This window comes from Bison bison, unplaced genomic scaffold, assembly GCF_000754665.1.
Source record: "Bison bison bison isolate TAMUID 2011002044 unplaced genomic scaffold, Bison_UMD1.0 scf7180017864105, whole genome shotgun sequence".
NCBI lineage: Eukaryota > Metazoa > Chordata > Mammalia > Artiodactyla > Bovidae > Bison > Bison bison.
The window spans coordinates 7,569,592-7,575,665 of record NW_011494677.1 but is presented as its reverse complement, the minus strand read 5'-3'; the positions used below and the strand labels follow the sequence as shown (position 1 = coordinate 7,575,665).

Here is a 6,074-nt window from a genome sequence, read left to right as displayed (position 1 = left end):
GAGGGAGCGGGGCGTGCTGGCCCCGGGGCAGGCGCAGCCTCACCGTGACTAAGCACTCAGACGCCGCGCGGTGCTCCGCTGGGAGCGGGGCGGGGTGGGGGTGGAGCCCTCGGGCACTGCTGCCCTGGGGCGGATCGGCGCCGACGGGCGGTGTCGACCCCTCTGCGTCCCCTCGCGCTCGGGAGCCAGCCCTCCCTGCTCCAAAGGGGGATGTCTTTCCCGATCTCGCCGCCTACGTGTTCTCCCCAGCACCTGGGTCCCCGCACCCGAGTGGCATCAGCCGGATGTAGGTTTCTGAAGTCGGATGGATGGAGGAAGGATGAATGCCCCTTTTTGTTCCCCCAGCCTTTTCTGAGCGAGCCCCTTGGGAATTGCCAGTGGCGCCCGACTTCTCCAGGAAAGGAGACTTGCCCACAATCATTTTGAGGGTGATGTTTCTCAAGGTTTAATCCGCAGGCCACCTGATCCCTGGACCCTAACCCAGATCTACTAAATCGGAAGCTTTGGGGCAGGACCCGAGCAATCTACATTTTAAACCCTCCACCCAGCCCCCATCACCACCACCAGATGATACTTTAAGCACGGTTTGGAAGGCTTTGGAACAAATGTTTTTGTGTTCAAAAGTTGAAGCATAAAGATAGCGTAGAGGTGGACACACAAAAGCATTTCCTCCCAGGGTGTAGAGACTGGGGTGTCATTTTAGAATATCTGGAGGCTCTCAACGCCACTCCACTTTGTGTGGCCAGCGCCCGTCACTCACGAGGCTGAGAGCGTTGTAGGCAGAGGAATAAAGGTCCGGTCTGAGAGAAGCTTAGGCCCCGCATGTGCCAGGGGAAGGAGAATCAACCACACTCCAGTTAGACTAGTATCCAATTCTTTAAGTTTTTGTTTGGATTATTTTTGTTTTCTTTGCCTGACTAAAAAGGAATACAGAAAAAAATGGGAAAGTTCCTCCTTTCACTAGACGGCCATGTAGTAAATGTAGATGAAACTGTTGAGTTTTTTTTAAAAATCATTTTACAACTATCATAGTGATCGCTGTGTCATTAAACATTAAACCATTGGGTGAAAGTTTGAGGAGGAAAGTTATTTACACAGTCAGAATATGTCCCCAAAGATTGCTTACTGATCACAAAGGGGAAACTGGTGGCTTTGCAGTAGTCCACACACCACCCTATTCCAGTGGTCAAAGGCGAATATAGTGGGACAGCTCTCATTGCGTGCCTGGCGATGCAATGCAGTAAGAAAAATACAACTTCACTTATGTAGTATTCCTGCTAAAAATCTATAACCTGAATCTATTCATGAAAGCCACCTGAATCTATTCAGAAAAAGCCACAGGGTTGGAAATTATACAAATAACTGACCTGTACTCTTTAAAAGCTGTAAGTGTCTTAAAAACAAAGCAAGCTCAGGAACTATTCCAGGTTAAAGATTGAAGAACTAAGAGAATGAAGGGCCAAGTTTGATCCTAGATGGGATTCTGGATGGGGAAATTTTCCTATAAAGGATGATTGGTGAAATTTGAATATGGCCTGTATAATACGTGAACTGTGAACTTCCAGATGTTCAAGCTGGTTTTAGAAAAGGCAGAGGAACCAGAGATCAAATTGCCAACATCCGCTGGATCATGGAAAAAGCAAGAGTTCCAGAAAAACATCTATTTCTGCTTTATTGACTATGCCAAAGGCTTTGACTGTGTGGATCACAATAAACTGTGGACAGTTCTGAAAGAGATGGGAATACCAGACCACCTGACCTGCCTCTTGAGAAATCTGTACGCAGGTCAGGAAGCAACAGTTAGAACTGGACGTGGAACAACAGACTGGTTCCAAATAGGAAAAAGAGTACGTCAAGGCTGTATATTGTCACCCTGCTTATTTAACTTCTATGCAGAATACATCATGAGAAATGCTGGGCTGGAAGAAGCACAAGCTGGAATCAAGATTGCCAGGAGAAATATCAATAACCTCAGATATGCAGATGACACCACCCTTGTGGCAGAAAGTGAAGAGGAACTAAAAAGCCTCTTGATGAAAGTGAAAGAGAGTGAAAAATTTGGCTTAAAGCTCAACATTCAGAAAACTAAGATCATGGCATCTGGTCCCATCACTTCATGGCAGATAGATGGGGAAACAGTGTCAGACTTTATTTTTTGGGGCTCCAAAATCACTGCAGATGGTGATTGCAGCCATGAAATTAAAAGACGCTTATTCCTTGGAAGGAAAGTTATGACCAACCTAGATAGCATATTCAAAAGCAGAGACATTACTTTGCCAACAAAGGTCCGTCTAGTCAAGGCTGTGGTTTTTCCAGTGGTAATGTATGGATGTGAGAGTTGGACTGTGAAGAAAGCTGAGCACCGAAGAATTGATGCTTTTGAACTGTGGTGTTGGAGAAGACTCTTCAGAGTCCCTCGGACTGCAAGGAGATCCAACCAGTCCATTCTGAAGGAGATCAGCCCTGGGATTTCTTTGGAAGGAATGATGCTAAAGCTGAAATTCCAGTACTTTGGCCACCTCATGCAAAGAGTTGACTCATTGGAAAAGACTCTGATGCTGGGAAGGATTGGGGGCAGGAGGAGAAGGGGAAGACAGAGGATGAGATGGCTGGATGGCATCACCGACTTAATGGACGTGAGTCTGAGTGAACTCCAGGAGTTGGTGATAGACAGGCCTGGCGTGCTGAGATTCACGGGGTCGCAAAGAGTCAGACACGACTGAGCGACTGAACTGAACTGTACTGTATAATATACAATAATACTACATTGATGTTAAGTTTCCTGAGTTTGAGAATTGTACTGTGGCTAAATAAGAGAATATCCTTGTTCTTAAGAAATATTCGCAAGTACTTAGGAGTAAAGAGTCTGAGTCAGAGAAACTTGGTTTCGTATATGCCTCAACACCGCCTCCCCCACCCTAAAGGCACTATCATAGTCACTTATATCATAGTCACCCTCTGAGAGTCATTTCTTCATGTGTGAAGTAGGAAGACTGACAGAAAGAAGACAGGCATGTCAAACAAAGAAAATAACTTAGAGTGGAGGAAGTGAGCTAGCAGTAAGAGGAAGTAGTAAGCAGAGCAGTGCTGATTGGCTGAACCATAGGCAGCTTGAAGCGGGCGATGGGAGATGGGTGGAGGAGTCCTGGAAAGCCTTGCTAGTAAGCAGGCTAAGGTGTTTAGACATTATTCCACAGGCAGTAGCCTCTGGAGATTTCTCAGAGGTGTCTTTCCCTGGAAATAGATGAAATGGATTGGAAATGGTGAAACTGGCAGTGTAGGAGGCAAAGCTAATAGGTATTGAGAACAGACAGGAAGGAACAGATTGGACAAACTAAGGAAGTGAAATTGACAGATTGGGGAGAGGGCACAAGAGTCAAAGATGACAAGTCTTGAACCAGGAAATATGGGAGGACAATGATGCCATAAAGCAAACATAAAGATGATGAATGGAGGTCAAGGTCTATATCTCTGCTGGTTTTAATAGAGAAAACTTTCCATCCCCTAAGTACATAATCCCATGCAATATGTTGAACAAAGATTCATAATGTATTATTTGAATCTAAAATATTTTATGGTCAGGACTTCCCTGGTGGCCCAATGGCTGAGACGTCATACTCTCAGTGCAGGGGACCCGGGTTTGATCCCTAGTCCAGGAACTAGATCCCACATGCTGCAACTGAGATTGAAGATACTACATGCAGCTAAGGACCCAGTGCAGGCAAATAAATAAATAAATAAAAATATTTAAAAATATATATTATATTCATGTAAATGTTTTTCCTTTTTGAACTTCTGACTTAGGTGGGAAGGAACAGGTAGCCATATCCCCAGCACTTGAAGACTTCAGACTGTACCTAAACTCTCTCTTCTTCAATCAAAGAAATATTAGTTAAAGAAAAAATTTAGTAAATGTAGCTAATAAGAGGTAGTTTCAGGATGCTGAGAATGAAAATCAACTAAGTTATTCAAGTGTGGCAGTCTTATGACATCATTATAATCTACCATAATTTGTAAGGAACAGCAGAGGAAAGCATCTATTTCATGTTTTAATAATTTCATCATTAATTTTTTCTTTTGACCACTAGACAATTTTAGGTGATTTCCACAAAGACACTGAAATATTTGTCAAAATAATAAAGTGTAAGTGAAAGTTAGTCACTCAGTTGTGTCTGAATCTTTGTGACCCCATGGACTGTAGCACACCAGGCTCCTCTGTCCATGGAATTCTCCAGGAAAGAATATTGGAGTGGGTTGCCATATTGCCAGTGATTAATATGGATTGAACCAAGCACTGTCCTGAAGAGCTTTCTTAGGGATTTCTCTGGTGATCCAATGGCTAAGATTCCACGCTCCCAATGCAGGGGGCCTGGGTTCGATCCCTGGTCAGGGAACTAGATCTTGCATGCCACAACTAAAGATCCCACAAGCTGCAATGAAGATTGAAGATCCCACATGCCACAAATCAGGCCTGGCACAACCAAATCAATCAGTCAATATATATATATTTTAAACATAGCTTTATTAAGCATGATGGTAAGAGCTTTCTGTTATCCCCTGCTGAACCCAAGAAATAAATAATATTATCATCTCCATTTTGGAAATAGAGACCAAGGCGCAAAGACAGTAAATGCCTTAACTTGAATAAGATGACACAGTTGGTGAATGGCAGAGCTGGGATTCAGATCCTGACTCTAAACCATATTTTCTTGACCATTACTGGAAAGAAATCATCAAAGATATTGTCTCAGTGAGAATACAAGATCCAAGTTTTTTTAAGTGGTTTTTTTTAAATTTGTTTTGTAGGAGAAAATGTTCAATATCGCTTTTTATTTTGTTAAAAGAACTTGTAGCCTCATACTTCCCTGGTAGTACAGAGGTTAAGAATCTGCCCACCAATGCAGTAGACACTGGTTCGCTCCCTGGTCTGGGGAGATCCCACATGCCTCAGGGCAGCTAAGCCCATGCACCACAACTGCTGAAGCCTATGCGCCGAGAGCCCAGGGTCTACAAGAGAAGCCTCCACAGTGAGAAGCGCAAGCACGGCAACTAGAGAGCCACCCCTGCTCACCACAACTAGAGAAGGCCCTCACACAGCGACGAAGACCCAGTGCACCCAGTAGAACATTTCAAAAATTGCTCTTCCCTTCTGTGGCCATTGCTGAAGCACTATCGGCCAAAATGAAGTTCAATCCCTTTGTGACTTCTGACGGAAGCAAAAACCGAAAAAGGCATTTCAATGCGCCTTCCCACATTCTCAGGAAATTTATGTCTTCTCTTTCTAAAGAGCTAAGACAGAAGTACAACATTCAGTCCATGCCCATCCGAAAGGATGATGAACTTCAGGTTGTATGAGGGCATTACAAAGGGCAGCAAATTGGCAAAATAGTTCAGGTTTACAGGAAGAAATACGTCATTTGCATTGAACGAGTGCAGTGGGAGAAGGCTAATGGCATGACTGTCCATGTGGGCATTCACCCCAGCAAGTAGTTATCACCTGACTAAAACTGGACAAAGCCTGCAAAAAGATCCTTGAACGTAAACCCAAATCTTGCCAAGTAGGAAAGGAAAAGGGCAAATATAAGGAAGAAACAATTAAGAAGATGTAGGAATAAAGTCATCTTGTCTATAGCTTTCATTAAAAACTGTTAAAATGAAAAAAAAATTTAATTGTAGCCTCTCCCTATGCCTCTCCCTTTTTTCTAAAGTGTAATTTATAGGAAATGTATTCATGACTCATAAGTGATATTTATATTACAACTCTGTCTTCTTTTAAGCTAATAGGTCAAGAGCTATTGTTAGAAGGAAGGTAGAAATGGTACTCCAATAAACAATCTGAGAAGTCCGTACAGGAAATAGTAGTACACAAAGAAGCTTGCACATCCCAGTTGCTCAATGAAATATAAATTTCTCATGATGCATATGTGAAAATAATTACAGTTATTTATAAGAGGGATAGAAATAATGAGAAAAGAAATAATATAAGGATTACTCAATTACACAATTTCATTGTTTCGTATTGAGAAAACAAATGAATACTGAAGAGACAGAGAACAATAACTATAATTGAATGT

At 42.8% G+C, this 6,074-nt stretch overlaps 1 pseudogene; it reads left to right on the top strand.

Moving 5' to 3' along the window:
* The first annotated feature begins 5,181 nt into the window (after positions 1-5,181).
* Positions 5,182-5,609, top strand: LOC104987753 (annotated as a pseudogene).
* The last annotated feature ends 465 nt before the right edge of the window (positions 5,610-6,074 follow it).